Here is a 12,349-nt window from a genome sequence, read left to right as displayed (position 1 = left end):
TGTTATTATACTGGTGAATTTTAGTCTACCCTGACTAAATAAATCGTATTGAACTGTTTGTTGTTTTAAGATAGCCAAACATTTCTGTAATAATTTTTACCTTTCATTCTGTCCAGCCATCTATAGAATCTCTATATCTACAGTCTTTCTCTAAGTACAGCTATGTACCTACTTACCTTTAAAAGTTGGGTAAGGATTTTCATTTCTGCATATGTATTTTTTTATACCCGCAAGATCTTATTAGTTTGGATGCAGAGGAAAATGTGAACAAGGTGATTATGTAAATCAAGCATTCCATCAGCTCTCAATACAAATGTTTTTCTGCTATCTTACAGTAATGGAGCCTGTCAGGTTCTTGTATCTGGTGTTATATTATTATTTTTACTTTACATATGGCTTTTTCTCCCTTATCAACGTATAATTATTGTAACAGCAGTGCCCAGAGGTTCTTAGTAGACCTGTTCCATAGAAGTGCTTCAGTATCTCAGAAATCTCCTCCTCCCTCTCACTTTCCTTGCAGTATCTGATAACTCAGAATTTGACAGACCTGTGCAGACTGCCGTGTGCTCCCCTGTCAGCTGCCTGGGTCAAACTCTGGGGGAAGGTGAAGACGCCTCTCCACAGGGAATCTAACCAGTTCTAAAGATACAGGGAGGAACACTTGATCCTGAGCCTCTGAAGTGTCAAATGCTGTTTGCAAGATGCTGTGCTGTCACAGCAATCAAGAGACAAGTTCTCAGCACCTTGTGGATGTGTGGAAGAAAAATTTGCAGCCAAAGCATGGGCTGAGAATGGCTCTCGCAAATCCTAAACCCCTGAGCTTCCCACATGTTTTTTTTTCCAAGACTTTTATAAACTCTGGGACTGATATTCACCAGAATTTTTTTATTTCATGTTAAATCTTTCCGGTTAACTTGTAGTAACTAAGTACTTTAAAGGATTAATTTAGGCAATCTCTGGCCATTTCATCAAAACTAAAGGCATATGTGGGGTAATTTCAAATTGTGGGCAGTAAGTTCCAAATATCACATTCCTAGGAGGAAAGTGATCTAAGAATGGAAGTGAATACAGGTGAAGTAAGAAAATATGCTGGGTGGAAGACAAGCACAACAAAAACATTTCTAGAATTACAGTTTGCAAAATGTGAAGGTGGTTGAAGCAGTGCTGATTCTATAGCCGAAAGCATCATCTGTGACTTGCTGACATTTTATTGAACAGAAAACTGAAAACAAGACATCCCTCACTGGTAGAAATATCTGCCAGAGTCTTTGGACACTTAAAGAAGTATAGAGAGACAGTGAAGGCAAACAAAAACCCCCTCAGTATTATTTGGGGTCTTGAAAGCTGCAGTCTCCTCAGGGACATGCTGTTGTGCACCTCATTGGTGGGAAAGAGCAGTCACAAATAGTACAGGTGTCACAAGAATCCACACTGTGATCAAATCAGATTGACACCTTGGATGGCTATATATAAATGGCCAAACTAGAAGCACTAGGTCCAAAATCCCTAGCAGTGAAAAAGCTGAAGTGGATCACAGTCAGTAAAGATTGAGAACGCCAAGCCCCAGGACATGGCATGTAAGGGTGTAACAACCATCTGACACCATAACACTTGCTGTTTTGGGGGACACTCATTAGGTATTTCTGAGCCTAATTCTATATTGTAGTATAGAAGGTTTAACTATATGCCTGACATTCTGTGTCATGCCTATAATCCCTGTTCTGTTAAGTTTGGCTGGAGAAGAAAAATGTAGAGGTCTGCACCTGAAGGCTCTTGCAGGAGCCAGTTGCCATATCATTTAAGAGCTCACCTTAACTCATCAGTCACAATTTGGGCTCTTGGTAAAGCAAGTGACTGTTCAAAACTCCAGTTTCCAGGAAGGGAAGATTATGTTAGGATCTCTTTTTTTCATTAAATCCCATATGCAGCAAAACTTAGATACATGCTGGTCTGAAGTGGTAGAAAATGCCATAATCACAAGTTTTTTGCCCTCTCAACTGATTATACAAATATCAGCCTGGATTCTGACTATTCAGAGTCACATAGCTGCCAACGGTGGCTCTGTGGAGCTACAGATGTGAAAACAGCTGAAACCATATTTGTTCAAAACTCAGGAGATGAGTCTCTGAAAGTAGAAATACAAAGCAAATAGTACTACAGAGCACATTTTACATCTTGAAACACTTCAGAAGGGTGATGAATGCTAGTGATGTTAAAAACTGGTGTCTGTAAATTTTACCAGTATTTTGAGTTTTCTTAGGACTCCAAAATCTCTTTTACATATCAAAATGAAGGAGCACAGTTATAGCTGATACCTGATTTTTAATTTGTTCAAAATGGATTATACACTCTTATCCTCTAGGTGACCCAGCTTGAGCAGTTTCTTCTTCTTTCTCCTCATTAGAAATCCCTATGGAAAGCAGTGATATTGCTATAGACAAAAGAAAAACCTTGCCTGAAAATCTCTCCTTTCAAGAGCTAACATTTCTCCATCTAAAACATCCTCAGTGGCCATTTAGAGCTCTTGAAGTCAATGATTAAATTCCCATTGATTTCAGTGAACCTAGTGCTGCTAATTGATCTTACTGAAAGATGTGTCCTGTATCTAGAACATGGGTTCTTTTTCCTGCTATTATTGCTTGTTAACATTCACTTTCAAATAATTTAAAGGAAAAAACCCCAACTTTTAATGAAACTGAAAACAAACACAGACCTAAAAAAAGCAATAATAAGATTTCTGATTAAAGGGCTATGCTCAAATGCAACTAACATAAGGAGTTACCAACTCCCACATAGGAGTGTCAAATATGGGTTTATTGTCATACTTGCTACTGTTCCCATCGTACAGATGACACTAAAAGGCAAATAGGTAGGGGAGTGGACTGACATCCATCAGACAGCTCTCTGAAGAGAGCTTGGACTTTCTGATTTTTTGTATCATGGCTTTTGGTGATCCTGTGCAAAAACCAGGCCCAGTTGTTACTCCTAGAACTAAGCAAGCTAATGTGTCATTAACCTTGGCTGAAGCCTTATGTTCTTTGTCTTGGCCAAGCCCTTACACTCATCCACCCCTCTTTTCAAGATTTGGGAAAACATACTTGTCGTATTTTCTTCTCTGTTTCTTCAACTCCATACATCTGTACACTTCCAAGACAAGAATTCAAAAAGTTATATTATCTTGACAGTTTCAAGCAACTATTTTGACTCACCTTGATGAAGTAGGTAAAAAACCGTTAATAGGTAGATACTATGATCAGTGGCTACCTCAGGCAAAGAGGTAACAAACTATGCTACCTGTTCTAGTAAGATCTCAAATGACTAGACATGTAAATGCAAGCTGCACATCCACAGGTTCCCCCCCTACTTCTTCAAAGAAGCATACACTTTCCTCTTAGCCAAAAAAATAATGCAGTCCTCCCTCCTTTTGGAACAGATGAGTTTTCTGCGCCAGATAGCCTTATGAATTCTCACGTTGACTAACACTCAATCTGCGAAGCATGGACATTGAAGATATTCTAGTGGTTGCAATTCACAGCTAGAGGGGCTTGCTGAGAACCTACTGTCAAATCAGCAGCCCAAGTGATACTGCCTACTAGCTGGCTTCCACCTTCTTCCAGAAGCAGGCAAACTGCTTCAGTACTCTATGGAAATAGGCTTTGAATTGCTTTCAGAACTTTTGGGATACAGAAAGTTGACAAGTATTTGAAATTGTATTAATATAGGTTACCTAATTTACAGATGATAGACAATGCATAAATCTAACCTAAACATTGATTCAGGAAAGTGACCTATGTTGTCCTTTGATAGATAAACCTCCAGGGATGAATTGTATTAGCATAAACAGAAATACTACTTTATGTTTCTCAGCACCCTGGAGCAGAGCTGCGTTCTGCTCCTAGCATTGCTCTCCTAAATGACATGAAAATTATCAAAAGCGGTGGATTATGTCTACAGAAATCAACCATAATAATGCTTATTCCGTCACATTCTTCCTCATTTCCTTGTTTATATTTGCTAGCACCTTTCAAAAACTGATGGACACATTGGCTTAGCAATCACTGTCCCTGCTTGGTGTGTCTTGATGGAGCCTGACAGTAGAAGTGATTTAGCTTTTGTTCTAGCATAAAGACATTCCTTTTTTCCCTTTTCCTTCCAGGGGATAATAGACCTTGTCATAAGTTATTACATCTTCTGATTAAAATAACTAACTAACTAAAAAAAAAAAAATAATCACTCCCCCTCTCCCTTTTCCTTTGACACAAACACAAACCAATATTTACAGGTCATACACATCTTGAAGGGCATTTCTTCTGGGTCTCCCAAGCTCACGCAGACAATAATTAAGCTCTCTGATATAAATCTAGCACCCAGGAAAATAAAGCATAATGTTGTCAGGTAGGATCTTTTTCAGAGAAGATGAAACTTGTCTGGTTTTGCTGTGGTTGCACTGCTTTCTCCCTGTTTATCCCCAGAAAGGCAGGCAAGATAGATTGGTCATAGGTAATTTTTTTATTATTATTTATTTATCACTTCAGGAAACTTGTGTGTGTCTCCAGACAAGTCAGACTGAGAGCTTCTTCCCTTGTCTGAATCACTCCATTTCATCTGCACCTTTTCTACTTTCTGAGTCAGCTACCCATCAACACTCCCACATACTTTTATTTTTGGAATTGAAGTTCCCCCTGAATGAAAAGAGAGACTAGATATTTTCTAAGGATCAGAAACAGTAAACAGTTCTCCGGTCATTTAGTCCATTACCTTCCCTATACTGTGCTACTACAATGCGTAAAATACTTCTCGTGAGAAAATTTGGGTTGGCATCTTATGCTGCGGTTCAGGGAATTGCCGGCTCCTGTGCTGAAGGGGCTTCAGGAACTCATGGACAAAGTGTTGCTGCAGCTACTGTTGGGTATCTAAGAACTGGATCCATCCTATTCGTTTTTAACCATAGCTCCTCAAATCCTCTGTCCAATACACTTATTTATCCAGCTTGTTTGGTATACTTTGTAAGTTTCTCATGTCTTTATTACTACATGAAGGCAATTATCACACTGGGATCCTGGTCTGTACAATATCTCGAGTGTTCTTTACATACTGTTATTAACAGTATTTTAATGCAATCAACAGACAATAGTATTCTTAACATTGTATACTCTCATCCTGGTCTTATTAAATTGTATGAACGTTGCAGCTTCAAATTACAAATTTATCTTGTGACGAGAAGGGAGTTATAATAATACAATAAAAGAAAGCTAACTCCTGAATTAATTTAGAAGACTGCAATAAAACCTCGATGTTCATAAGAAAAAGCTGATCTGTATGTATGCACTATGACTTGTTCATAAACTCTGACATCATAGGTTAGCTGAACCGTACCCCTACAGTACTCAGCTAAGGTTGCAGAAAATGTGTTACTTAGTCCCAGAAAGACAATTAAGCTTTATTTGGAGCTGGCTTACACAGTTGTGATGGTACATTAGTGATTATGTACATTCTGATAGTGGAGAAGGTAGAGTCAAGGTTGAGTTGTTCAGTTTTACGTTACACTCAGTCTTAGTGGTACCCCGTCACTAAGTAGCCTTTGCTACAGGTGTGCGATAGAACATTAGCTCCCTTTAATGACCCACATCTAATAATCTCATGTGTCTACTTGTCAACTTCGGTAAGAGAAAATAAAAAATCCGCATAGAAATGATCCAATGTTCTCATTTCTCATTGCAGTCTTGTGATCATTATAAGAATGGACTAACAAGTTGCCTTTTGACCCGCGTTAAAGTCTTTGACAAGAAAATTTTTATTACAGAATTTCAGTGAAAGATGGATACTTTCTGCCTTCCCAGAGCACAGCCACTGTTCTTTGACAAATCTACTGATAGTCAAAACCTAGCTTTTTGTATATGCATCTGTTCTCATGAGAAATGATATAAGAGTACACAGAAGCATCAAATTAATATATACCATTGACAATAGTGCTCAGAACTCTTCTTTCTGCCTGGTAAAGGATGGCCGTGGAAAGAAAGTAGTACATGACTGGCATTCTTCTCTCCTCTATATTGCCTCTGCTTGTGAGAACTAAAATAAACTCATTGCAATACTTTACAGTGTGCCAACAGTTTTGAAGATTTTTCCAAATCTTCTTATTCCTCAATAAAGTCCCTGAAAGGGCTATTCCTGTGGACAAGAGCATAGACAGTTTTTCGGTGTGTCTTGTGTATACTTGATCAACACGAAGCAAGCATTTGGCAAAACTGCCGGTTGGGAGAATTAGAGACAGCTATGTTGGCAAATGGTATGGTATAATAGGAGTGGATATTGAAACAGTTGGTGCTAAAGACCTGGAATCCACTCTATTCACTTACCAGACTAACTCTATCTAGTCTTGTCCAATGGTGTGAGTACCCATCAGTAGCTGGAGCGCAGGAGGTATTCTTCTGGAGCACATTGTCTGGCTTACCTCAGTCGGAAAGGAAGCCATTTAATGAGCTCTAAGATATAAACAAAAATGCAGTAAGCGGAGACGCCCAGGAGACCTACATCAAAGCCTTATCCTGACCAGAACTAAAGAAATAACTTTGGCACACCCCCTGGTTCTTTAATTAGTACTTTCATAGTTTGTGCTTTTAACAATGATATTCATTTCCTAGGAACAATTAAAATTATGTCCCTCTAATAGCATGGCAACTGCTTAACTCAAAATGTTCTCCTCCTTTTTGGCTTCTGGAAAAATTGCATTCTGGATAAACAGCAATCTCTTCCAAGTAAGTGGGCTTGCTGGAAATTCACAGTGTTGTCAGTTCTCATGAAGTAAGCACAGGTAGGCCAAAGAAGTCTTAGAAGACAACTTATCCATTCAGTAGGCAGTGCCCTTCCTTCAGATTTCATACAAAACAGATGTTCCTTCCAAGGGAAATACCATTCAAATGTGACAGAAGGCAAACAGCTGGAAGCCACAAGTGGAATCTTACAGTATTTCACGCAAGAGTAATTTTCATTTTTCCTTGAAGGCTGACCAATTGTAGACAGCCTATTAAAGTTTGCTTCATAATAAAGATGAGCATTTGGTGAAGAATACATATAGCTACCTCAAAGCGTGATTTCTGTGTTTGCATTTTGAGGGTTTCTCTCAATATGCACCAGAGTTGACTCCAGCTCTTTTGCAGATGTTTATGCAGTCCCAGGTCTTGTTCACACACACAAAACTGCTGACAGAAGTTAAGTAGTGCTTAACATTTGGTTTTCTTTGCTGAAGTCGTGTCAGCTAAAGCCCACTACCAAAACTTTAGTGACCTCCAGGTTTTTGAGAAAGCAGGTGAGCTTTCCTTGTTTTCTATGGAGCTGCCTAGTTGAAATAGAAGTACCTGAGAAGAGAACAGGCACTGCATCCTAACAGCACTGATACGTAAAAATATTTAATGAAAAGAAAAAAAGTAAACTTGGACTCTACCAAGTACTAGGTTTGCAATGTCTCAAGACGAGAAGTGAAAGTCCCGCTTTGCCATGGTAGAGAGCTGTGCACTTGCCACAGAGGTATTGGACTACCTGGGATTTTCCCCTGTAGCCAGAATGGCATGGTACTATGTGACCTGTAACTAAAAATTCAGGTGCAAAACGGCTTTGCTGCTACACTAGTCAATGTTGAAGGGATACCCTGTGGTGTTCTCCTAGTTCCAGACTTCCAAATATTTTCAAGCTATCATTTTGTAGTTGTAATTGTCTTCAGTGATGGACACTTTGGGAAATCTGATTGAGATAACAGGAACATTTCTGTATTGCCTTCATATTGGACTGTCATTTCCATTTCTCCTCTCTGATTCCTTGAGGTGATTCTTGCTCAAGGACTTTTGCAAACTGAATTGTCTGTGCTTATTTTTGAGAGCATACACATATGCTTTGTGCTTGTTTTACTTTGACCCACACACAAAAATTAGATCACAAATGATCCCTGGCATTCTAAACGAATTACTTATTGATCTATGAGTTGTTGTGTATGATTTCAGCCAATCCAACAAACTTCAGAATAAGAAGAAAAATAATAAATTGTTGTCAGTGGTGTATAAATTCAGAAAGATGAGTTAAAGGGATTGTATTGATAATGGCTAAAGCAGGAATTTATTTTTTTGAAAGTCTAAGATACCACCACAAGTTGATAACGAAGGATGAAATTACCTTGTTAAAGGAAGAAAGGTAAGATGCAGAATGCATAAGATTGCTCTTTTAAGTGGAGTAGGAAGACAATTCCATGCAAAACCATGATGCTGAATAAATTACTAGCAGTAAAATTGTCAGAATGTTCTTGATTTCAGTTGCAGAGCATAGGCTTTAACCCTGTTGGGGTTGTGCAGATGAACAGGAATAGTAGCTTGTTGGAATCTGCCTCCCTTGCTTGTCATTGCAGCTTTACATCTGGCATCTTACAGGTTTATTAGTGACTTCAGCTACATCTACATGTTAAAACTCATCCTAATTCTGATTTCATTTTTACTGGCTCTGTGCCATTCTAACTTCAGTGGAACTCCTGAATCAAAAAAGTAACACATGGATAAGCTAGGTATTTTCAGACTTACTCTTTAGGCAAAAAATCTGAGTCCAAAATAAAGTCATTTACTTATGGTTGCAGCAAGTCAGCCTTGGAGCTAGACGATCAGCTCTATCTAGAAAAGGACCAAATGCATGTGTGAGCTAGAAATCGGATTTATGGGACAGATCCTCAGCTGCAGTCAGTGGAGTTGTGACAATTCATACAGGCTGAAAAATGTCTGAATTTCTGGTTCTGCCACTAAACATTGACTTGTAAATAATGAACATTCTCATGACGCTAAGTCAAGTTTTAATAGAAGTTTTAATGAAAAAAGCTGCCAGGGATATAAGTTTTTGATTCGTCTGAAGAACATAAATAAGTCCTATACATACAAATAAACAATGAAAGTGATAGTAGGTTTGTCTGCACACTTTCCCCAGTGGGAGAAACACTGTGCCTGAAAAACAAAGAGACGAGACAAAAGCAAGTACTCTTGCAAAGATATTTGCATATTGTTATTAAACAGCCAACCTTTACATAATGAAGGGCATATTTACAGTGCTGCTCAAATTGATTGCTCTAAGGCTGTTTTGTGATATTAAAATATTTATAAATAGGCTTTAATTCAGCTTCACCTCTGTCACAAAACTCAGTGGAAATCCTAATTACCATTTCTCTGTGCAGATGAAAGGCAATCATATTGTATTGACATTCAACTAACACTATTCCCTAAAAGGTTCAATTGTTTAGCATGACTGCCAAATCATTAAATAAGGGCATAGGCTGGTTTTATAAATAATGCTGACTGTATTCAGAGTGTTGTAGGACACACTTGACTTGCACTATCTAGGTAAATGAAATTGCCTGTACCCTCTCTAGCACTGCCAGGCTTCAGATCATATGGAACGATAGAAATTAATTTTTAGGCCTGTCATCCAGGGTATCTTTCACAAGCCTTAGCTTCAGTAAATATAAATATATTCATAATTTAAACACAGTATTCCCTGATGCTATTGCTTAAGCTGCAGTCTTGAAACATGGTTCAGGCACAGGTCTTTCTCTTTAATTCATTGAAGCATTCCCTGCACTTACCTTAGAAAATGAATAATCATAGCTCGAGACGGATGGGCAGTGGGACTCACTGACAGATTTAATTTCCTCCTGTGCCCAACCTTGTGTCTCTACTGGGCATGTTTAATTTTGCCATGTTTGCTGTCAAAGAACTTTTTCATGTTTGCTACTGGGCCTGCATTTTATGGGAAGAGAAAGAGGGAAAGGCACAGTGGAGTATTATCACAAACTAGCTTTTGGGATCTACACAGTCAGAGAAGAAAAAAGAAATGCTGCTGTCCCTTGTGTTCTTATAATTGGTGCATCGCCTCAGGCCAATAATCTCTTGGGTACTTGGGACTTCCCCAAAATTCACTTGCTAAGCTTCTTACAGAACAAACACTATAAGCTGTTACTAGTTCTTGAGGTGACCTGTACAATGATTTTCTTTGGGTTTTTGTGCTCTTTAAGCAGACTGATTTAATTCAGAGAGATTGAAACTACAGGATTTTGATCATCATTCAAATCAGTGAGTAGAAAATTTGCTTTAAACTTTTACAATTCTGTTACTATTGGTGCATTCCAGCTGATTTTCTAAAGGAAGGACATTTCTTGTGTATGGCATTTGTTTTTACTGACTCAGGAGGACTTGCTAAATGTACAGGCATTGAAGTAAATCATTTGGAAAGCTTAATCTCTAGCCATTCAATTCCTTAAATATCACATGTTTAATTTGTTAGAAGGTGATTAATTCTACATTTTTATTTATTATGTAACGATTATCTTACAATTTATCCCAAGCTGCATTTGAAGGGAAATTGAAGTGCCATCAAAATCATGTTTTTATTTTTCATTTTGTTCTAAATCTAAGCGAAGTTGCTTTAGGCCTGACATCATGTAAGTCTGTCCAAACTACCAAGGTCTCTTAGTAGAGGAAGAAAACAGCATCTATTATTAATGAATTGAAGAGATTTTTTTTCTAATCACCCGATCCTTTATCTTTCTAAAACTAGTTGATCATCTCCTTTTTATACCCAGACTTTATTCATGGACTGCAAGAGAAAACATATTTTTTACCTTTTTATCAAGTCTTTCCAAATTTCTGCCCTTAAATAGAATCAGTAATTGAAATAAGCTTTTTGAATAATGACTTCTTTTCTGTACCAGAGGAAGAGGCTACAGCCATTTTGACTGCATTAGCAAGTCAATAAAGTGGATTTTTTGGAATCTGACAATTTACTCCCACCAGCTTAGTGGTTCGATATACATTAACTCTATGATAGTAAACATACTACATTTTATATTAGTATTTAATATGTATGGGTTTAGTACAGCAATAAATTAAGTCCTTATATAAGTTTTCATAACTTCATGATTAAATAGAAATGATTTGATATATTTTTTAAATCTAAGAGTTTTTAATAATTACCTTTTATTCAGTCTGTCTTGAAGTGCTACTTTTCTTTCTGGCAGTAAAATCCACAGAGCCCTGGGAATAATTCATACAAAGAATGACACAGGTTTGGTGTCACAGAGCCATTTATCAGGTTCAATAGAGACAAAAGTCTCCTTTTACTTTCCTTGTAAAGACAAAGCAAACACAGGAGAAAAAAATGTTTCTTCTTTCATGTTTCTTCCATCCTCACATATCATCAGTCAGGAACATACGAGGCGGTAGTAACATACATGGGGTTTGGAATCTAGCCTGGCTACGAAGATCTGACAGAAAAAATATTCTGTCTGCTGAAGTGAGCCAATTTGTTCTGACCTGCTTGACAGAGAGCAGATTTGGTACCCCACCATCTCACTCCAAGTGTTACCTTCCAACCATACCCACCCATAAGTTTACACTGCCATCAGGTTTGAAATATGGTGCTGTAAGAACAATTTACAGTATTTGACAGGGTGCCACAAGCCATCTTAGCCTCTTTTTAAATTTGCAGTTCAGAGGAAATGAGTTCTTACCACTGTTACCAAGCTGTAAAAGCCTTGCTTTGAATGACAAAAGCATGTCACAACAGCGCATGAGTAATGTGGAAATCTTCTGCCAGTTCTTAGCTAGAGAAAAGAACTGGGGGTCTCAGAGCTGAGAGGGATGCCGCGACCCCAACAGCATCAGAGAAGCACCTGAAAATTCAGAGGATTAGAGATTCTTTGGAGCTTTGGAGTCTGGGTTAAAACGCTTCTCTTTTTGCTAAACCTTTTTTCTCTTCTCAAGAGTGTTAGCCTTTCAAAGGCATAAGGAAGAAGAAAATTAAAATTTGCTGAGCAAGAAATTCTTTTAGTGTTTTCAGAGGGGAGAGTTATTTACTGATCCAAACCACCTGAAGTCTGAAAAGATGAGCTTGACATCTTGGTAAAATGGCTCATGCCTGTAGTAATTGGGTGTTTCTTCTTGACTGGAACCGAGAGTTACAGAGCTACCTTGAAAACAAGCAGTACGGGAAAGAAAGTTAGCGTGCACATTTCACAATGTAAAGATCAGATTTGTGCCAAGGACAGGACAAGGGCTCAGACAGAACCTTTGCTTTTCGAGGGATAGGAGAGCACTGGCGTAACGGTGGAGCAGTAGTGAAAAAATCTCAGTGGCAGCAGTCCGTGACTCATGGAAGGAGAAACTAGGGAATCTAGCAAAAAAAGGGAAAGTGTTTGTCTAAAAGGAGCAGAACCACAACGTACAACAAATGTAATCACACCTTAAAGTTATATCCCAACAGGTACTTCTATGTCAGATCATAGCTGAAGGGAACAGAAGGTCGCTTTGCTTGGTATGCACCAAAC

This window comes from Accipiter gentilis, chromosome 22 (genome assembly GCF_929443795.1).
Source record: "Accipiter gentilis chromosome 22, bAccGen1.1, whole genome shotgun sequence".
In the NCBI taxonomy this organism is placed as follows: domain Eukaryota; kingdom Metazoa; phylum Chordata; class Aves; order Accipitriformes; family Accipitridae; genus Astur; species Astur gentilis.
The sequence above is the reverse complement of the archived record's forward strand: the minus strand, read 5'-3'. Positions refer to the sequence as shown.